The sequence below is a fragment of the Oncorhynchus clarkii genome, chromosome 2 (assembly GCF_045791955.1).
Source record: "Oncorhynchus clarkii lewisi isolate Uvic-CL-2024 chromosome 2, UVic_Ocla_1.0, whole genome shotgun sequence".
Taxonomy (NCBI): Eukaryota; Metazoa; Chordata; class Actinopteri; order Salmoniformes; family Salmonidae; genus Oncorhynchus; species Oncorhynchus clarkii.
The window spans coordinates 24653759-24677940 of record NC_092148.1 but is presented as its reverse complement, the minus strand read 5'-3'; positions in this window follow the sequence as shown (position 1 = coordinate 24677940).

Genomic DNA, 24182 nt, shown 5'->3' with positions numbered 1-24182 from the left:
CAAATGTTTTTCCTCATCAATCTACACACAATACCCCATAATGACAAATCAAAACTGTTGTTTTGTTTTATTATAGCAAATGTACTAAAAATAAAGTCTGGAAATGTCCCATTTACGTAAGTATTCAGACCCTTTACTCAGTACTTTGTTGAAGAACCTTTGGCAGCGATCACAGCCTCGAGTCTTCTTGGGTAGGACGCTACAAGCTTGGCACACCTGTATTTAGGGAGTTTCTCCCATTCTTCTCTGCAGATCCTCTCAAGCTCTGTCAGGTTGGATGGGGAGCGTCACTGCACAGCTATTTTCAGGTCTCTCCAGAGATGTTCAATCGGGTTCAAGTCCGGGCTTGAGCTGGGCCAGTCAAGGACATTCAGAGACTTATCCCACACCTGCGTTGTCTTGGCTGTGTGCTTAGGGTTGTTGTGCTGTTGGAAGGTGAACCTTCGCCCCAGTCTGAGGTCCTGAGCAGTCAGGAGCAGGCTTTCATCAAGGGTCTCACCGTACTTTGCTCCTTTCATCTTTCCCTCGATCCTGACTAGTTTCTCAGTCCCTGCCACTGAAAAACATCCCCAAAGCATGATGCTGCCACCACCATGATTCACCGTAAGCATGGTGCCAGGTTTCCTCCAGATGTGACGCTTGGCATTCATGCCAAAGAGTTCAATCTTGGTTTCATCAGACCAGAGAATCTTGTTTCTCATGGTCTGAGAGTCCTTTAGTGCCTTTTGACAAACTCCAAGCGGGCTGTCATGTGCCTTTTATTGAGGAGTGGCTTTCGTCTGGCCACTCTACCATAAAGGCCTGATTGGTGGATTGCTGTTGAGATGGTTGTCCTTCTGGAAGGTTCTCACATCTTGATAAGAGAATTATGTTCTCCAGGTACATCACCCAATTTGATTATATTACTCTCAGTCTGCAAACCAGAATGTGTAAGATCCTGGTCGAATGAAACAGACGGAGGCCCAGCTAAATAGTCAAAAAGGTTTATTCACGGGAACGTTCTAAAGTCAAGAATACAAAACAATTCCTTTTATACTGACTTCTCACGCCCAAACATTCACACAACCATATGCACACACATACACACACAAACAGACGCACATACACACATACCCACACACACATGCACACACATGTCCTGCTACGTACACACTGTCTGTCTCACTACCCAGCCGACAGAGATAGTGACCCTGTCCTGCTACACACACTGTCTGTCTCACTACCCAGCCGACAGAGATAGTGACCCTGTCCTGCTACACACACTGTCTGTCTCACTACCCAGCCGACAGAGATAGTGACCCTGTCCTGCTACACACACTGTCTGTCTCACTACCCAGCCGACAGAGATGGTGACCCTGTCCTGCTACACACACTGTCTGTCTCACTACCCAGCCGACAGAGATAGTGACCCTGTCCTGCTACACACACTGTCTGTCTCACTACCCAGCCGACAGAGATGGTGACCCTGTCCTGCTACACACACTGTCTGTCTCACTACCCAGCCGACAGAGATAGTGACCCTGTCCTGCTACACACACTGTCTGTCTCACTACCCAGCCGACAGAGATGGTGACCCTGTCCTGCTACACACACTGTCTGTCTCACTACCCAGCCGACAGAGATAGTGACCCTGTCCTGCTACACACACTGTCTGTCTCACTACCCAGCCGACAGAGATAGTGAACTTGTCCTTGAGACGTACTCCCCGTTCTCTAGTCAGGTCGGCACCAAGCTCAGACAGTCTGTGTTTAGAATACCATAAAGACATTGTTTTACCCTAATTCTGACTAGGACTACACATTTATTGATTATGATTTTATACATTCTAATCAATTCCATACAATTATATGTTTCAGGACGGAATATTCTAATCATTCAATTAACCTCACCTATCAATCCACCATAAATGACAAAATAATACACACATGCATCAATTGTATACAAGAATAATCCAGACCAATACTTTGCTCCTGCCATGTGTTACACCATCTTCAAGCCCAGAGAGGCACCTCCTCCAACGATTGCTTAGTTTGGCCGGGCGGCCAGCTCAAGGAAGAGTCTTGGTGGTTCCAAACTTCTTCCATTTAATAATGATGTTCTTTGGGACCTTCAATGCTGCAGAAATGTTTTGGTACCCTTCCCCAGTTCTGTGCCTCGACACAATCCTGTCTCGGAGCTGTATGGACAATTCCTTCGACCGCATGGCTTGGTTTTTGTTCTGACATGCACTATCAACTGTGGGACCTTGTTTTTTTATTTTACCTTTATTTAACTAGGCAAGTCAGTTAAGGGCAAATTCTTATATACAGTGACAGCCTCCTGGGGAACAGTGGTTTAACTGCCTTGTTCAGGTGCAGAATGACAGATTGTCAGCTTGGGGATTCGATCCAGCAACCTTTCGGTTACTAACCACTAGGCTACCTGCCGCCCCAGGTGTGTGCCTTTCCAAGTTATGTCCAATCAATTGAATTTACCACAGGTGGAATCCAATCAAGTTGTAGAAACATCTCAAGAATGATCAATGGAAACTTACTCTACGTAAATAAGTTAATTCTGTTGTTTTTTTAAAATACATTTGCAAACATTTCTATAAACCTGTTTTCGCTTTGTCATTATGCGGTATTGTGTGTAGCTGGATGAGAAATTATAATTGAATCAATTTCAGAATAAGGCTGTAAAGTAACAAAATGTGGGGAAAGGGTCTGAATACTTTCATTCATTTGTTCATGTCATCACATAGCATACAAGACATTCATGCTTCCAAATGCAATCAAGCATTTTAGTTTTAAAATTAAATAACAAAGGGAGCTTTGAATAATTAGTCCAAACAATAAATAAACTGCATTTCACAAATGCATGTACTTGTTTTTAGTCTGCTGTAATACAAGCTTAGTTTTTTTCTCATTAGAATATACTCTCTAGTACACCGATGTTATTGCTCCTATACTCTCCTTTTTTAAATCTCCAATAGTTTCCACAAGTAAGTCAAATGTTTACATTGTTTCAAATTGTCAGATTTTTTTTAATTGTAATCTAACAACAACTGTTTGGCACACATAATACTCACGCAATGCTTGCTCCTATACTCTCATTTTTTAAATCTTTATTCGTTTCCACAACTAAGTTAAATGTCTTCCACAGCTCTGACTGCCTCTTTTCCTCCTGAGCTAGCATTAAACATTTGCCCGTTATTTTTCACGTCCTCCGCATCCGTTTTTCTGAAGACATTACTGTGTTCAGAGTTAGTTGTAAACAATTTATTGGTCGCCTGCGATGCTGACATGTTTCGCGTAAAGAAAGCAAGCGTTGAGGGAATCGGGAATGTTTTTTGTAAACAAATGAGGGATTTCGGTAACAGAACTTTTCATTCAAACAAGTCTGAAACTAAATGGCTGAAAAGATGTTGCTGCGCAATAACAGCACACTTTTCGCTGCAGTGGGGAGGAGAGCGAGACAACGTGCGCCAGGCACTCGATGTCTTTTTCTTTTTTTAACACTCACCATCAGGCTGTGCGTCTTCATTATTTAATCAAACAGTTTTCTTAAAGCATCAGAAAAGCTCAGTGCATATGTAGGCGATGTTATATGGGTGGCGCAGTGATCTAGGGCGTTTTTGTGCGTATATCTGGCATTGTGTTGCTAGCTGTGCCACCAGAGACTCTTGGAACGCGCCCAGGCTCTGTCGCAGCCGGCCGCGACCGGGAGGTCCGTGGGGCGACGCACAATTGGCCTAGCTTCGTCCGGGTTAGGGAGGGTTTTGTCCGGTAGGGATATCCTTGTCTCATCGCGCACTAGCGACTCCTGTGGCGGGCCGGGCGCAGTGCACGCTAACCAGGTCGCCAGGTGCACAGTGTTTCCTCCGACACATTGGTGCGGCTGGCTTCCGGGTTGGATGTGCGCTGTGTTAAGAAGCAGGGCTTGGTTGGGTTGTGTTTCGGAGGACTCCTCTGTGTGTTACAACTTACTACTCCTCTGTGTGTTACTACTTACTACTCCTCTGTGTGTTACTACTTACTACTCCTCTGTGTGTTACTACTCACTACTCCTCTGTGTGTTACTACTTACTACTCCTCTGTGTGTTACTACTTACTACTCCTCTGTGTGTTACTACTTACTACTCCTCTGTGTGTTACTACTTACTACTCCTCTGTGTGTTACTACTTACTACTCCTGTGTGTTACTACTTACTACTCCTCTGTGTGTTACTACTTACTACTCCTCTGTGTGTTACTACTTACTACTCCTCTGTGTGTTACTGCTTACTACTCCTGTGTGTTACTACTTACTACTCCTCTGTGTGTTACTACTCACTACTCCTCTGTGTGTTACTACTTACTACTCCTCTGTGTGTTACAACTTACTACTCCTCTGTGTGTTACTACTTACTACTCCTGTGTGTTACTACTTACTACTCCTCTGTGTGTTACTACTCACTACTCCTCGGTGTGTTACTACTTACTACTCCTCTGTGTGTTACAACTTACTACTCCTCTGTGTGTTACTACTTACTACTCCTGTGTGTTACTACTTACTACTCCTCTGTGTGTTACTACTTACTACTCCTGTGTGTTACTACTTACTACTCCTCTGTGTGTTACTACTTACTACTCCTCTGTGTGTTACTACTTACTACTCCTCTGTGTGTTACTACTTACTACTCCTGTGTGTTACTACTTACTACTCCTCTGTGTGTTACTACTTACTACTCCTCTGTGTGTTACTACTTACTACTCCTGTGTGTTACTACTTACTACTCCTCTGTGTGTTACTACTTACTACTCCTGTGTGTTACTACTTACTACTCCTCTGTGTGTTACTACTTACTACTCCTCTGTGTGTTACTACTTACTACTCCTGTGTGTTACTACTTACTACTCCTCTGTGTGTTACTACTTACTACTCCTCTGTGTGTTACTACTTACTACTCCTGTGTGTTACTACTTACTACTCCTCTGTGTGTTACTACTTACTACTCCTCTGTGTGTTACTACTCACTACTCCTCTGTGTGTTACTACTTACTACTCCTCTGTGTGTTACTACTTACTACTCCTGTGTGTTACTACTTACTACTCCTCTGTGTGTTACTACTTACTACTCCTCTGTGTGTTACTACTTACTACTCCTCTGTGTGTTACTACTTACTACTCCTCTGTGTGTTACTACTCACTACTCCTCTGTGTGTTACTACTTACTACTCCTCTGTGTGTTACTACTTACTACTCCTGTGTGTTACTACTTACTACTCCTCTGTGTGTTACTACTTACTACTCCTGTGTGTTACTACTTACTACTCCTCTGTGTGTTACTACTTACTACTCCTCTGTGTGTTACTACTTACTACTCCTGTGTGTTACTACTTACTACTCCTCTGTGTGTTACTACTTACTACTCCTCTGTGTGTTACTACTTACTACTCCTGTGTGTTACTACTTACTACTCCTCTGTGTGTTACTACTTACTACTCCTCTGTGTGTTACTACTCACTACTCCTCTGTGTGTTACTACTTACTACTCCTCTGTGTGTTACTACTTACTACTCCTGTGTGTTACTACTTACTACTCCTCTGTGTGTTACTACTTACTACTCCTCTGTGTGTTACTACTTACTACTCCTCTGTGTGTTACTACTTACTACTCCTCTGTGTGTTACTACTTACTACTCCTGTGTGTTACTACTTACTACTCCTCTGTGTGTTACTACTTACTACTCCTGTGTGTTACTACTTACTACTCCTCTGTGTGTTACTACTTACTACTCCTCTGTGTGTTACTACTTACTACTCCTGTGTGTTACTACTTACTACTCCTCTGTGTGTTACTACTTACTACTCCTCTGTGTGTTACTACTTACTACTCCTGTGTGTTACTACTTACTACTCCTCTGTGTGTTACTACTTACTACTCCTCTGTGTGTTACTACTCACTACTCCTCTGTGTGTTACTACTTACTACTCCTCTGTGTGTTACTACTTACTACTCCTGTGTGTTACTACTTACTACTCCTCTGTGTGTTACTACTTACTACTCCTCTGTGTGTTACTACTTACTACTCCTCTGTGTGTTACTACTTACTACTCCTCTGTGTGTTACTACTTACTACTCCCTGTGTGTTACTGTGTGTTACTACTTACTACTCCTCTGTGTGTTACTACTTACTACTACTTACCTCTGTGTGTTACTACTTACTACTCCTGTGTGTGTTACTACTTACTACTCCTCTGTGTGTTACTACTTACTACTCCTCTGTGTGTTACTACTTACTACTCCTCTGTGTGTTACTACTTACTACTCCTGTGTGTTACTACTTACTACTCCTCTGTGTGTTACTACTTACTACTCCTCTGTGTGTTACTACTTACTACTCCTCTGTGTGTTACTACTTACTACTCCTCTGTGTGTTACTACTTACTACTCCTCTGTGTGTTACTACTTACTACTCCTCTGTGTGTTACTACTTACTACTCCTCTGTGTGTTACTACTCACTACTCCTCTGTGTGTTACTACTTACTACTCCTCTGTGTGTTACTACTTACTACTCCTGTGTGTTACTACTTACTACTCCTCTGTGTGTTACTACTTACTACTCCTCTGTGTGTTACTACTTACTACTCCTCTGTGTGTTACTACTTACTACTCCTCTGTGTGTTACTACTTACTACTCCTGTGAGTTACTACTTACTACTCCTCTGTGTGTTACTACTTACTACTCCTGTGTGTTACTACTTACTACTCCTCTGTGTGTTACTACTTACTACTCCTCTGTGTGTTACTACTTACTACTCCTGTGTGTTACTACTTACTACTCCTCTGTGTGTTACTACTTACTACTCCTCTGTGTGTTACTACTTACTACTCCTGTGTGTTACTACTTACTACTCCTCTGTGTGTTACTACTTACTACTCCTCTGTGTGTTACTACTCACTACTCCTCTGTGTGTTACTACTTACTACTCCTCTGTGTGTTACTACTTACTACTCCTGTGTGTTACTACTTACTACTCCTCTGTGTGTTACTACTTACTACTCCTCTGTGTGTTACTACTTACTACTCCTCTGTGTGTTACTACTTACTACTCCTCTGTGTGTTACTACTTACTACTCCTGTGTGTTACAACTTACTACTCCTCTGTGTGTTACTACTTACTACTCCTCTGTGTGTTACTACTTACTACTCCTGTGTGTGTTACTACTTACTACTCCTCTGTGTGTTACTACTTACTACTCCTCTGTGTGTTACTACTTACTACTCCTCTGTGTGTTACTACTTACTACTCCTGTGTGTTACTACTTACTACTCCTCTGTGTGTTACTACTTACTACTCCTCTGTGTGTTACTACTTACTACTCCTCTGTGTGTTACTACTTACTACTCCTCTGTGTGTTACTACTTACTACTCCTGTGTGTTACTACTTACTACTCCTCTGTGTGTTACTACTTACTACTCCTCTGTGTGTTACTACTCACTACTCCTCTGTGTGTTACTACTTACTACTCCTCTGTGTGTTACAACTTACTACTCCTCTGTGTGTTACTACTTACTACTCCTCTGGGCTGGAAACCCCTGTGTGTTACTGCCTCACTGCCCTGGCACCACAACACATCTGCAACCAGTTACACACACACACACACACACACACACACACACACACACACACACACACACACACACACACACACACACACACACACTGCATCACCTAACTAGTTTTTCTTCTGTCCATTTCATTCTTGTTCTATCTCTGAATGATGGGTGCTGAAAAGCTGCTATGAAACTGTTTCTTTCCTCATACAAAACATACACTGTAGCAGTTTTCTGTTTCTGACTCAGGCAGATGTTTCAACCCCCCGATAGGGACCTGAAGGGTGTGGTGGTGACCCTGAGCAATGATGGCCACCTGCAGTGTTCCTACATGGGCACAGACCCCTCCTTCTTCTCCACTCCCAAGGTGGACGACACTGCAGAGCGTCATCAGACAGACCACCAGGACCCAGGCTGGTAGGACACGCATGCACACACAGACACACACCGTGAACATTCTTTGTGTGTATTGTAGGTTATTTCCTGACCCTTTCTTCTTCTCTGTTGTAGATATTCTTCCTGTAGCAGCGACAGATGAGGATCTGACTGTTATAGCCACAGTCTCCACTAACATGGACAGCACATCGATGAACACATATCCACACACACAAAAACACACACACTGAAATGGACACAGATGTTTGTTTTACTGTCCTTGTGGGGACCAAACAATTGAATCCCACTCAGCATCCTATTTTCTCTAACACTTCAAATCAAATGTATTTATAAAGCCCTTTTTACATCAGCAGAAACCCATCTTAAAACTCCAAGCAGCAAGCAACACAGATGTAGAAGCACAACCGAGCTCGAACTTTAACCCCTAATCCTAACTCCTAAACCTAACCCCAATTATAACCTTAAACCTAATCCCTAAGCCTAAAATAGCCCTTTTCCTTGTGGTGACCGGCAAAATGTCCCCACTTTCTTTGTTTTTACGATTCTTGTGAGGACTTCTGGTCCCCACAAGGATAGTAAAACCAAACACACACACACACACAATATGAAGGCTACACATACAGACTTGTATATCCTGACGTTCTCTCTATCTCTGTAGCAAGCGCTCATCCCGGACATTTTTATTTTATTTATTTCACCTTTATTTAATTAACCAGGTAGGCTAGTTGAGAACAAGTTCTCATTTGCAACTGTGACCTGGCCAAGATAAAGCACAGAAATTCGACACATACAACAACCCAGAGTTACACATGGAATAAACAAAACATACAGTCAATAATACAGTAGAACAAAAGAAAACAAAAGTCTATATACAGTGAGTGCAAATGAGGTAAGTTAAGGAAATAAATAGGCCATGGTGGCGAAGTAATTACAATATAGCAATTAAACACTGGAATGGTAGATGTGCAGAAGATGAATGTGCAAGTAGAGATACTGGGGTGCAAAGGAGCAAGATAAATAAATACAGTATGGGGATGAGGTAGGTAGATAGATGGGCTGTTTACAGATGGGCTATGTACAGGTGCAGTGATCTGTGATCACATTGATGGTTTTCCCCTCCCATCAGTCACAGGGAGGTATGTGTCGCACACTTGATGACTTCCTCTTTTATTTCTCTTTTTCTCCTCCCTCTCCATTCGTCTCTCTTTCTCAGATCAAGGTGACGAGTCGCTGTGCGTTGCAGGGTGCTAAACTGACTGTGTGTTCAGCCTCCACTGGCTGTCATGAAAGCCAGCCACCTCTTCTCTCTCTCTCTCGCTCTCTCGCTCTCTCGCTCTCTCGCACTCTCTCTCTCTCTCTCTCGCTCTCTCTCGCTCTCTCTCTCTCTCTCTCTCGCGCTCTCTCACCTTATCTTTATAGAGAGCAAGAGTGAATGAATGAATGAAAGAACGTGTGCTTTCCTCTGTGGGCTCAGACATTATCAGTATGGGACAGCAGACATGAAAGGTTCTATAATCTGAATGAATAAAACGGAGGTACGTGGTCACCTTGACACGGTCAAGCAAACACTGTAAACTCTCACCCAAAGCAAACACAACAGTCTGCTACTACAACCTTCCCAAGTCCTAGAAACCGGTTTCATATCAGTTTTATCACAGTGTCTGAGAGCAGAGACTGATGTACTTGAAGCTTTTGTGATGAAAAGCTGGAACATATTGATGTAGGAACATTTGAAGAAAAGTCTGGTCGCCCTAAAAATGTTTAGTCCTGTATGTCTGCCTAGCTGGGATCCATTTTTCCACTAGCCTACTGTAGGTTAGTAGAGGTGTTGGAGATTATAGAACCACATTTTGAAGCAAATGTTGCCCTCACCATTTAAGATGGCTGTAAGTCATGACAGCTAAAAGATTAGTTAGGTGATGCGTACGTAACCATGGCAGTCATCACAACGCAGCAGATTAAACACACACACCGTGAACCAGCGATGACTCGGTGTGTTTATGCCATGCTTTTTGTCTCTCACACACAGAAACCTGGCGCTTCTCTCCACCAGTCTATCAGCAGCCTTCTGCTGTGAAACCCAGGCCCCTAACCACACACACAAACACACACCCCTCTACCCCACCTTACCCCTACCTGACCCCACCCTACCCCTACCTGACCCCACCATGGTCGTGTTTGGCAGTCAAACCTTTTTAACGGGACTTTTGACTCATTGAATGATTTTGTCCAGAATGACCGGATTTGGCCCGTACTGAGTCTTGTTGAAGTGCATAGTGCCGTGTACACACACATACCACATGTTTTAGTTTCTCTCTCCCTCTGTCTCTCAATCTACTATATAGCTATTAAACTCCATCTTCATCTGTCTCTTTGAGTCCCACTCTCTCCTTCTCCTCTCTCTCTCTTGTCACCTTTATCTCTCCATCTCCCACACGTTGTAGCTTTCTCTCTACAGATCTCTCTCTCACACTCACTCCCTTCCTCTGACGTCTTGTCCGTGTGTTTTATCCTGGGTAATGGGGAGCTGGAGCTGCCCAGTTAGCCTCTGTGTTTTGGAGTGTGTGAGTTTGGCACAGACCAACAGACCAATGCCCATGTGTCTTTGATTCTTTGACTGTGTGTGTGTGTGTGCCACCGCAGGATGCTCTGTTTAGAAACTTCATCCCTCCACTCAGCTTGGTCTGTCCTGGGTTTGTGGGGGAGGCAGCGCCTTCTGATTTTTATTGTTATTTCACTCTTTATTTGTCTCAGATGGCAACCCAGTACCCCTGTCCACCACCACACTACCTTCTTTGTTCTCACTGCCTCTGTCTCTCTCTCTCTCTCTTCTTTCCCTTGTTACAGGTTTGGTAGTCTGATTTAAATCACTAAATAGTGAATTTCTAGGTAAGAGCAAAGTATTCCATTAATACACAAGTACAAACTGACAGTAACCCCCCCCCCCCCCCCCCACACACACACACACACACTAACACACACACACGCATGCAAACACGTCAAAGAGATGGCATGCACATAGCTTTGATCCTAGAGAGCTGCGGTGTCTGCTAGTTTTCAACCTTACCTCATAATCATCATACGATATAGACCTGGGAAACCTGGTGGATTGTTAAGCCTGTGTGCCAGGTAGAAATCTAAACCAGTCAACTGGGCAGCTCTCAAGGACTCACACCCCCCACACTGATATGATAGTAGTTGCAACCAAGAAAGTGTTAAACAAATCAAAATATATTTTATATTTGAGATTCCTCAAATAACTACCCTTTGCCTTGACAGCTTTGCACACTCTTGGCATTCTCTCAACCAGCTTCACCTGGAATGCTTTTCCAACAGTCTTGAAGGAGTTCCCACATATGCTGAGCACTTGTTGGCTGCTTTTCCTTCACTCTGCGTTCCGACTCATCCCAAACCATCTCAGTTTGTTTGAGGTCGGGGGATTGTGGAGGCTAGGTCATCTGATGCAGCACTCAATCACTCTCCTTCTTGGAAAAATAGCCTTTACACAGCCTGGAGGTGTGTTGGGTCATTGTACTGTTGAAATCAAATGATAGTCCCACTAAGCGCAAACCAGATGGGATGGCGTATCGCTGCAGAGTGCTGTGGAACCCATGCTGGTTAAGTGTGCCTTGAATTCTGAATAAATCACAGACAGTGTCACCAGCAAAGCATCTCCACACCATAACACCTCCTCCTCCATGCTTTACGTTGGGAAATACACATGTGGAGATCATCCACATCGCGCATCACAAAGACACAGCTGTTGAAACCAAAAATCTCCAATTTGGACTCCAGACCAAAGGACAAATTTCCACCGGTGTAATGTCCATTGCTCATGTTTCTTGGCCCAAGCAAATCCCTTCTTCTTATTGGTGTCCTTTAGCAGTGGTTTCTTTGCAGAAACTGTTGTTTATCTTTGCTTATTTGAGCTGTTTTTGCCATAATATGGACTTGGTAAAATACCATCTTCTGTATACCACCCCTACCTTGTCACAACATAACTGATTGGCTCAAACGCATTAAGGCATTAACAGGCACACCTGTTAATTGAAATGCATTTCAGGTGACTATCTCATGAAGCTGGTTGAAAGAATGCCAAGTGTGTGCAAAGCTGTCATCGAGGCAAAGGGTGGCTACTTTGAAGAATCTCTCAAATATATTTGGATTTGTTTAACACTTTTTTGGTTACCACATGATTCCATATGTTTTATTTTATAGTTTTGATGTCTTCACTATTATTCTACAATGTATGAGTAGGTGTTCTAAAACCTTTGACTGGTAGTGTATGTAAAGTGAGTCTTTTCTGATGGTCCTGCTTCGAGTAGAGAATTTTAGCGTACATCAGAGAGGCTTTGAATGGATTGCTCTAACAGACCCTACACGGGGATGTGACCTAAGTCTTGACCCCAAAAGGTCAAAGGTGGCCATTTAGCGCCCTGCTGATCTTCACCCGAGATCCCTAATGGGTTTCTGCAAGTGTCAGTATGTGCCCCCCCACACACACCCTAACACTAAAACACTACACCGTGTAATACTCTTGCACACACACTCTCACACACATGCACAAACATTCTCTCTTTTACAGTCTCTTTCACAGTCTCACACATGCTCACACACACAATGATTCTCTCAGTGGAGCGCACACACTCTTTGCACCCCAAACACCCTCAACACACTTTCCCTCTCTGCTCTCAGTGTGTGATGTGCATTACCCTGCCGACCCTTCTTGACCCGTCTTCTCCCAGGGGTGGGTGGCCGAGGTCACCTAAGGTCAAAGCGAAATGTCTTCCGCTTAACTCAGGCCCTGAGGGAAGGAGCGAGTGTGAGAAGGAAGGAGAGTGGGGAAGGAGATACGAGGGGGATTTGTGTCCTCCTTTGTTGTTATTGTTGTTCTACGCTGAGCGCTAATGGTGTGGTAACACTTAGACTGTCTGGTCACTATTTGCTTGCGGGGTCGAGGGGTTAAAAGCAAGCCTGCCCCCGTTTTTGAAAAGGAGAGTGATGGAGGGAGAGGGCTCGTCACGCTGTCAGAGCGTCTGACGGAGCGCAGAGAAAGTGCCGGCCCTTTTGGCTTCTCTGCCTCTTCTCCCACTCCTTTCTTTTTCTTCCTTTGACGCTCTCTCCCCTCGTAATCTGTTTCTTCCTTTTTTCCTCCACTCAGCCACCGTCTCTCCTCCTCTGTGGCGCTGTGTGTGCTCATGTTGAGGATTCTTGTCTGACGTTTTGACTGCCTCCATGTATAGTAGAAGGGTGTTGGTGTTGGTGCTACAGAACACACTAGCCTCCTGGGCCCCATGTCAGCAGGAAGAGCCAGGGACAGAGAAGAATACAACGAGAGAGATGGAGAAGAGGGAAACAAACCACCTGCCAACCTGCACGCAATTTGAGGTCAAAGTACGCTGGTACGAAAAACACTCCTAAAATACCAATATGGTGTAATTGCAGACTGCAATTTGGGATGTTTCTTGATGTGGGTGCTCCTGAATATCAGGAAACGCTCATTGGTGCCTGTGATTGGTCAGTCAATTGATACCTGCCATTGGTATCAATTGATGTGGGTGCTCCTGAATATCAGGAAACGCTCATTGGTGCCTGTGATTGGTCAGTCAATTGATACCTGCCATTGGTCAGTTCCGGTTTTATGAGAGGTTTTTCGACACAGATGATTTGTTTCATAACAGGTTAGGATAACTAGCGTGGCATGTTGGGAGAATTAACGTGGCAGGTTAGCTAAATTAGCATGGCATGTTAGGAGAATGAGGTTAGGAAAAGGGTCAGAGTTCGCTACAATACTACAGTTGTCAACAACTGTCGTCCCCAATGCGAAACATTAACGGCCACGGACCAACGGCGACCATCAATGGGTGTAACTTGACATCAAACAGCAATCAAAAAAAAAAAGGCCCCTAATTGCGCTAAAACCTTCCTAGACAGGAAGTTATATTAGACTGTTAAATATTAGTAGGCCTGTGTTAGTGAATCAATTCTTCATCTGTCTTCTTGATATCGCTGTATGTCAACAGTAGGCTGCTAATGATGTGATTATAGTCAGGTCACCAACGGCAACAAGGCATGTTGAATGAGTGGTAGTCTAGTAGTCAGACCGAACTTGATGGATGAGGTCAGGGATGGAGATCTGGAACTAGCTTGTATAGACCTAGTTCAGTTGTTTCATATTCCAAATAGCCTACAGTAAGCTAGACTACTACAGTAAGCTAGAGTACTACAGTAAGCGAGACTACTACAGTAAGCTAGACTACTACAGTAAGCTAGACTACAACAGTAAGCTAGACTGCTACAGTAAGCTAGACTACTACAGTAAGCTAGACTACTACAGTAAGCTAGACTACAACAGTAAGCTAGACTACTACAGTAAGCTAGACTACTACAGTAAGCTAGACTACTACAGTAAGCGAGAGTACTACAGTAAGTGAGACTACTACAGTAAGCTAGACTACTACAGTAAGCTAGACTACTACAGTAAGCGAGAGTACTACAGTAAGTGAGACTACTACAGTAAGCTAGACTACTACAGTAAGCTAGACTACAACAGTAAGCTAGACTATTACAGTAAGCTAGAGTACTACAGTAAGCTAGACTACAACAGTAAACTAGATTACTACAGTAAGCTAGAGTACTACAGTAAGCTAGAGTACTACAGTAAGCTAGAGTACTACAGTAAGCTAGACTACAACAGTAAGCTAGAGTACTACAGTAAGCCAGAGTACTACAGTAAGCTAGACTACTACAGTAAGCTAGACTACAACAGTAAGCTAGAGTACTACAGTAAGCTAGACTACAACAGTAAGCTAGACTACAACAGTAAGCTAGAGTACCACAGTAAGCTAGACTACTACAGTAAGCTAGACTACAACAGTAAGCTAGACTACTACAGTAAGCAAGACTACTACAGTAAGCTAGACTACTACAGTAAACTAGACTACAACAATAAGCTAGGCTACTACAGTAAGCTAGACTACAACAGTAAGCTAGAGTACCACAGTAAGCTAGACTACAACAGTAAGCTAGACTACTACAGTAAGCTAGACTGCTACAGTAAGCTAGAGTACTACAGTAAACTAGATTACTACAGTAAGCTAGACTACTACAGTAAGCGAGACTACTACAGTAAGCTAGACTACAACAGTAAGCTAGACTACTACAGTAAGCTAGACTACAACAGTAAGCTAAAGTACTACATTGCATCCAGTAATTGAATTATTCGGATGTTTTATTTTCTCCCCAAACAAAATGAAGAAGTCAGTTTACATTTTCACTAGACTGTCCACATAAAGACCCCAATTAATTAGAATAATAATAAATGTAACCTAGAAAAAATGTGAATGTGTCAATGAGACCACCTCAATTTAATTTAGTACGGTGTCCAATCAATAACGCATCTTTTGACCAATGGGTAAAATAACTTGTGTAAATAATTGTGTAAATAATCCTATAAGAAAACCAATGGTCCAAACCTCACCTCCCTATCACAATCCATTCAAGGGTTATTGTAGTTTTTACCCTTGTAGGATGGCCAGAATTAGGGTGATTAAATCAATGGAAAGAAAGTGGTGAAATTCAGGAAAATGTTATTGCATTATCTAGTCTGGATTCTGTGCAAGAATTAAGGCTACTGGCTACCTGACAGGCTCACTTTTTCCCGTTCAACATCTTTCGTCTCGAATCCGCAGGACATAAAAATATTGAGGTAAGATGGATATGGATTTTGAGATATGACATTAGGTTACAAAATCCAACTTTTTTTCTATAATGGTATTGACATGTGAGAGAAATACCCCCTGAACCCCTGAACATTTCAGAACATGACTAATCATATTTGTCTTGGTCAAATGTGTTCGACACAAGACTTCTGTGTTGGCTACATTGTTTGATATCATTTAAAACTCTAGGTTTCAGGAAATGGCAGTTGCAGGTTTTAAAAAAATGCAAAATCCTCCAACTTCCTGAGAGCAAACTTGACTGAGCCCCTAAAGACCTCCCCCCTATCTAACATAAGGCCTACATCAGCACCACCTTGTCAGAAAATCTTAAGGAGAGCCCCATATTGTACATTTTAAACATATTTCTAGTTAGCTACTGAAGCACAACCAATGACCAAGTACCCATAACAGTCTATGGCCTACCATTCCTAGTGAGCCAGTCTTCTGCCAACATCATTATTAGGCTAAAAAAAGGTGCATTTGCATAAGGTTTGAGCAGTGTGGGTGTCGCATCACCTCACTGACGTGGTAAAATTCTCAGTGGTGGAAAAAGTACCCAATTGTCAAACTTGAGTAAAAGTAAAGATACCTTAATAGAAAATGACTCAAGTAAAAGTGAAAGTCACCCAATAAAATACTACTTGAGTAAAAGTCTAAAAGTATTTTGTTTCTAAATATACTTAAATATATTAAATATAAAAATGTATTTAATTGCAAAAATATACTTGAGTATCAAAATTAAAAGTATAAATCATTTCAAATTGCTTATATTACGCAAACCAGACACCACCATTTGTATTTCTATTTTTTGACTGATAGCCAGGGGCACACTCCAACACACAGACATAATTGACAAACAAAGCATTTGTATTTAGTGAGTCCGCCAGACCAGATGCAATAGAGATGACCAGAGATGTTTGGGTTGATATGTGTGTGAATTGGACAGTTTTCCAGTCCTGCTAAGCATTAAAAATGTAATAAGTACTTTTGGGTGTCAGGGAAAATGTATGGAGTAGAAAGTACACTATTTTACTTTGGAATGTACATGGTATTTTTACTTAAGTATTTTACACCACTGAAAACTCTCCATGGTTGGCAGGTTTGAGACAAGGAAAGACAGACAGATTGACAATGAAAATGAAAAGAGGGCGAGATGGTCTGTGAAATCCCTTCACTACAGACAGAGAGAGAAAGCAGGACACAGACATACAGAGTGCTTGATATGTGTGTAGTGGGGAATCCTGGCACACACCCCTGGCTCAGTCTCCTGTGCTGGGCCTACTCTGCTCTGGGCTCCATACGTCACGCCCCATTACCACACCACCTGACGTATGGTCGGTGTGCCCATTCAAACAGGGCTGTGTGTAACTTGTGTGTGTAACTTGGCTCGACCTCTCTCCAAAGCCATTAAGCTGAAATCTGGCCTTTCCTCCCAGGCAGTTTTTGTTCCCCATCTACCTTCCCTCTCTGACTCTGTTAGGGTATTAGAACTGGACTCAAATCATCACCCTCCTCTTTGTGCCACAGACACCCTTTCTCTGTGTGTGTGTTAGAGTTGTCTGGTTAACGTTGTTAACCCTGCTGTCTTCACCTCTGCTCGAGATGTTTGAGCGTGTAACCATGTGTGAGACTGAGAGTATGTGACTGTGTGTATGTTTTTAGGCCTGGGTAGTCTGAGTGTTGAGAATACTGTTTCCTGTCCTTTCCACACTTGTTAAAGTGCTGAGTCGTCATGTGTCTGTGTTTTGACTGTGTGTCTAAAACAGTGTTATTATTATGTTTTTTACATATTCTTTACAGGTGTTGGGTCTACCTCTGTGGTGGCGTTCTCTGCCTTCCTGAATGGGCCATATCCACCAACAGACCTGACAGGAGACGTGGCCGTATCTTACAGCTCTCCTACAGGTACACACACTGACAACCTCTTAAACATCTCATTCCTCTCTACAACCTGTCGGAAACATATCACACTTGCCTCATCTCTCTCATGAATTGATGCTTTTACGTTTCCCTGCCTGTGACTTATCTTACGTCCACAGACGTCTGTCTGTAACAGCTCGGACATCTGGCTAACAGTACTGACGTGTGTCTGTTACGAGATGGACTGAGAGTAACACCGCTGATCGTTGGCTGTAACAGTACTGACATCTGGCTAACAGTACGGACGTGTGTCTGTTACGAGATGGACTGAGAGTAACACCGCTGATCGTTGGCTGTAACAGTACTGACATCTGGCTAACAGTACGGACGTGTGTCTGTTACGAGATGGACTGAGAGTAACACCGCTGATCGTTGGCTGTAACAGTACTGACATCTGGCTAACAGTACGGACGTGTGTCTGTTACGAGATGGACTGAGAGTAACACCGCTGATCGTTGGCTGTAACAGTACTGACATCTGGCTAACAGTACTGACGTGTGTCTGTTACGAGATGGACTGAGAGTAACACCGCTGATCGTTGGCTGTAACAGTACTGACATCTGGCTAACAGTACGGACGTGTGTCTGTTACGAGATGGACTGAGAGTAACACCGCTGATCGTTGGCTGTAACAGTACTGACATCTGGCTAACAGTACGGACGTGTGTCTGTTACGAGATGGACTGAGAGTAACACCGCTGATCGTTGGCTGTAACAGTACTGACATCTGGCTAACAGTACGGACGTGTGTCTGTTACGAGATGGACTGAGAGTAACACCGCTGATCGTTGGCTGTAACAGTACTGACATCTGGCTAACAGTACGGACGTGTGTCTGTTACGAGATGGACTGAGAGTAACACCGCTGATCGTTGGCTGTAACAGTACTGACATCTGGCTAACAGTACTGACGTGTGTCTGTTACGAGATGGACTGAGAGTAACACCGCTGATCGTTGGCTGTAACAGTACTGACATCTGGCTAACAGTACGGACGTGTGTCTGTTACGAGATGGACTGAGAGTAACACCGCTGATCGTTGGCTGTAACAGTACTGACATCTGGCTAACAGTACGGACGTGTGTCTGTTACGAGATGGACTGAGAGTAACACCGCTGATCGTTGGCTGTAACAGTACTGACATCTGGCTAACAGTACGGACGTGTGTCTGTTACGAGATGGACTGAGAGTAACACCGCTGATCGTTGGCTGTAACAGTACTGACATCTGGCTAACAGTACGGACGTGTGTCTGTTACGAGATGGACTGAGAGTAACACCGCTGATCGTTGGCTGTAACAGTACTGACATCTGCCTGTAGCAGCTCTGTACCCTTTAAAACCACTGAATGGGTAACAGAGGACTGAACTGTATCCCTCGAAGCATCTGGTTCACGGCAGTATGCGTTTCTGGAAGACATTACTCTCCCCTCTAACCAACAAAACCCCTCTTTATTTAAATTAAAATGTCATGGGGTTTTATTATTTCATTTGATTCAAAGCGTCTCACAAAAAAAGCGGCATTTGTACTATTGTTTCCCTTGGACTGTCTGTGTTGGCAGCGCCTTGTGGAAAGGTTCCCTGAAAGCACATTAAATGTGAAATGGCTTGGAAATATTGAGGCGTTTTTTTGTAATTTTATTGTGATGCTAAAAATAGCGGGGGTGGAAAGAGAGGAGTCTGGAGTTTTTCACAGGACCTTCCAGAGATGGCTGCCCTGTGTTTTGATCGGTAAGACATTACTTAGATCACAGGTAAGGTTCACAGTAACAGAGAGAAGAGATGAGCAGGGGAAGGAGGGATGGCTACACACACACACACACACACACACACACACACACACACACACACACACACACACACACACACACACACACACACACACACACACACACACACACACACACACACACACACACACACACACACACACCTGTGGATATATGACTGTTTACTGGACTACATTTCTCTCTGTCCGTCAGTGTGTGTATGGATGTGTTGGCCCGCTGGCTAGGTGTTAGACAGAGCAGTGTTAATCTTCATTAGCGCTCTCCTCCACTCCTCTCCTCTGAATGCCTGGCTGGAATGGGAGGAATTCAGCTTTCTCTCTTTCTGCCGCTGCACCAAGAGGCAACGATTACAACTCTGTTACTGTCTACACTCCTTTCTCATCAAAGGGATTTGCGGTAGTGCTCTCCCACTGTCCACTATCTAATGTAGTAGGGCCATGTTGGGGAACATCCACTGTCTCAATTATTTCACATTCATTTTTAATCACACCAGCCTCTACGTGTAGTGTGTGTTTGTTTGTGTGCATATCTCTGTCTATTTCCCCTCTATCTGTATATTTGTCCTGTGTTCAGTTCCATTTGACCTGTGCTAAATCTCTGCCCGCTCTCCTCTCCAGCTCCTCTCCTCTTCAGCTCCTCTCCTCTCCAGCTCCTCTCCTCTCCTCTTCAGCTCCTCTCCCTCTCCTCTCCTCTCCGCTCTGCTCCTCTCCCTCTCCTCTCCTCTCCTCTTCAGCTCCTCTCCTCTCCTCTCCTCTCCTCTCCTCTCCTCTCCTCTCCTCTCCTCTTCAGCTCCTCTCCCTCTCCTCTCTTCTCCTCTCCCTCTCTTCTACTCTCCGCTCTGCTCCTCTCCTCTCCTCTTCAGCTCCTCTCCCTCTCCTCTCCTCTCCTCTCCCTCTCCTCTACTCTCCGCTCTGCTCCTCTCCTCTCCTCTCCTCTCCTCTTCAGCTCCTCTCCCTCTCCTCTCCTCTCCCTCTCCTCTACTCTCCGCTCTGCTCCTCTTCCTCTCCTCTTCAGCTCCTCTCCCTCTCCTCTCCCTCTCCTCTACTCTCCGCTCTGCTCCTCTCCTCAACCTCTCCTCTCCCTCTCCTCTACTCTCCGCTCTGCTCCTCTCCTCTCCTCTCCTCTTCAGCTCCTCTCCCTCTCCGCTCTGCTCCTCTCCTCTCCTCTCCTCTCCTCTATTCTCCGCTCCGCTCCTCTCCTCTCCTCTCCTCTCCGCTCCTCTCCTCTCCTCTCCTCTCCTCTCCTCTCCTCTCCTCTCCTCTCCTCAGCAGCCAGTGTGGCTACACCCAGCCAATGGAGGGAGGGAGGTGGCTGGCTTTCATCAGAGCTAACAAAGCGTGAAATACACAAGCATGCTGCAGTTTCATTCTCAATCTGGCCCTCATGGACTGTGCTGCTAGACTGCTAGAGGAATCAGTGGCACATGATTCAGTGTAGAGCTCATTCCTGAGTCAATGAAACACATTCAGCACCACCTTGAGTCCTCCAGCATTTAATTAACTTCACTCACTGTCAAACGAATGACTGTGTAGGTGATTGTGTAGTTGAATGTGTGTCATTGATTATTTCAATAACAGCGGTTTGGCAGAATTATTTTTTGAAGAATGTGCACCTTTTTTAAAAAATTTAATCATTATAGAATGAATCAGTCCACAGCTGGCTGATAATAGATTTTGCTGACTAGGTCCATTTTTTCTCCTGAATTGATGTTAAGCTGAATGCGTTTGGCTGGTTGTCGGTTATTCTTGGCCGTCTGTAGCTACAGTAGTCGATGTCTCTGTTTTTAGACTGTCTATATTCTGTCAGTCTGGTACTTAAGCCTAGAAGGTCTGTTCTGTTATTCTGTCTGTCTCATTGTCTATTGTCAGTCTCAAGCCTGCTGTCTGTCTAAGGTGGAGCTTTTGACTTCTGAGAACACATTTAATAAAAGAGACAGACAGTGACTGAGATTACTTATGTGCGGATGGGGTGCATCAACAGGAGTCTACTTTCACCCGTCCAGGTCTTCATTTGGTGCAGATAAAGGAGAAGACGCAAGGAGAGGACTCCACTTTCCAGAGAGATGAGAGGAAGGGAGGTGAGAACAGGGAGACGAGAGAGGTGGAACAGAGGAGGGAGAGAGACGGAAGGAAACGAGAGGAGAGGGGAGAGACTAAAGTGGGGGAAGAAGTAGTGAGGGAGGGATGAAGGGCAGGGGTGTGTGTAAAGTGAATGAGTAGGCTCCAGTGTTTACGTGCCCTGGGCCAGGGCCCTCTAAAGTGACTGTGTTGTGTTTGTGTTTCCCCTGCTCTGCTGCTGGCCCATATGAAGGAGCTCAACCCTGCAGGTAAGTAGACTGGGATCTGCTCTGGGAAGCACAGGAAGAGCCCACAGCCCACTGTTTATGTTCCCGCGCAACTCGATATTGCTAGAGAGAGATGCGCACACACACACACACACACACACACACACGCACATAGTTTCACATACACAGTTTTGGTTACACATACTGTACACATGAGTACGCCACGTACACATGCAGACACTTATGCACTTGCATGTACTCAACACACACACACACACACACACACACACACACACACACACACACACACACACACACACACATACACACACACACACACAAACACAGGCTACATGTTACGGCTAAATAGTTGGGGTGTCTAGTTCTGAGTAGCGTGTGTTTATTTCTGTCTGTCCGTGCCTCTGTCTGTTCATATGTGCTCTGATACAGTAGATGTCCTCCCTTTTGATCAGTGACACACACACACACGTTTCATCGCATCGATGACATCATTGCAGCTGCACAATGAACGGGATCCCTTACAGTCGCCCTGAGGTCAAATAAACAGAGTGGTCAGAGAGACTTAACACACACTCAGTGAGAAATCATGCAGTATGACTAGTGTTGGTGTAATCAGGCTGCTGAGGTTCCAGACTACTTCCATTATCCATTGAGAGAGGATGATTGACAGCACATGTTGCTGTGTGTGTGCTTAAAAGCAAAGATTTTAGGGAAAATGATATTACATACTTTGGAGAAAAGTAGCCCACTCTCATAACTACTACAGAAACCCTCATAGGCCTCATATCTACCAGTGACCCCATAGTGAGGTCAGGTGTGTCGACCATGAGTTGGCCAACAGAGGGCAACAATGACAACTCAGGTGAGACATAATACACACACACAGCCCATGCAGGTAAATCATTGTGGCGAGTGAGGGTCGTAACTCTGCCGTGGCAGCCTGAGAATACACGGGGTGTCTGGGATACGGTGTGTGAAGAGGTGGGACCAGTTTAGATTTACAGGCAGGGCGCCCCCTCTTCCTAACCACACACACACACACACTCTGTTTGTCTTTAGAGAGTGCCGACTAGTCAATGGCGGCTGGGAACCTGAGAGGGTTTCCCCTAGTTCTTTCTGGTCTCAGTCTTCTCTCTTGCTATCATTCCCTTCTTCTCACTCCTTTCTTTTCTCCCTCCAGCTTTTTCCCTCCCCCCCCGTTTCTTTCGACCACACCCCTCATTGATTGCAGGACATTTAGTTTAGCTGATCCTGCAGCAATTGGGTTTAGTTGCCCATTGAAAGCATTTGAATATTGTTTAACCATCACATTAATATTCTAGGAGTCTATGGGCCAACAGTGTGACTGTGGTCAAACGTCCTCTCGATTCGACACCCTTCAGTAGCCTCAATATGAGTTTGCACAGTTTAAAGATGCTTTTAAAAAGCCACATCTACAGGTTACTCTATAGAAAAACACAATGACAAAAAAAAGAGGGGAAGAGAAGGTTAGAGTGAGAGACTGAGAAAAGAAAAGGGGGAAAAAGAAGCGAGGGAAGGATAACTGAAGAGAGGGAGGTAGGGAGAACACCTTGTCTATACTCTGAGTCCCTAAGGCTGTGATTTTGCACCTATATGTTAGTGGTTGCTGCTACATGAGCCGGGGCGATGTAAAGCCCCTACAGTACACGGCTTAGGTTACCTGGCCAGACATAACAGGGAAGGATTATACTCTCACTGGCCAGTGATGGGCCTGGAAAAGACCCTGCGCATTCTCTTCTTCCTTCTTTCTCTCAGCTCTCTTCCTCGAGAGCGAGCGACTCCTGCACTATGCCTCGGCTTGAACGCCTTTTCTCTCTTTCCTTCCCTTTCCGTCTCTCTTTCTATTAATCTCTCTCTCTCTTTATCACCTTTCCCAAACTTTTCGCTATTTCTCTTTTCTCTCTTGTGAAAGGATGGAAAACAGAGTAAAAAGGGAATTTCCCCCGGAGCAGTCTCTTGCTCTCTCTCGGTCTCTCTCTGTTATTCCAGCCAGGCTTCTAGCCAGCTCAGCATCGTCAGCCAACTCTGGAAGAGTTATGGTTGGCCACCTCGGCCTGTAATGCTCCCCAGTGCTGTTTTAGGAGTTCCCTTAACCAGAGATCCTCCAAAAACATCCACAACTCGGTTATGTGAGATGTTTGTGTTGAGTCTCACTCACAAATTGGCTTCAGTGTAGTGAATATGCATGAAATTATCTCAATCATGTTATTGAATGTGATGGGGTTTAAGAGGAAATGTCTGAAGGAAAAGTGTTTTTAAGGGGATTTTCTATCAGATGTAATTTGCCTTTGGGGATATTTTGAAGCGAACATTTCCTAAGCATGAAACGCAGACGATCTCATTTCCAATAGACTGCCAATAGGTACTTATCACAGCCAACAGGAGTGACAAGAAAAATGAAAAAGAGGGCATTTTCTCCCTATATCCATGGTTAAATGTCATGAGCCAGTCA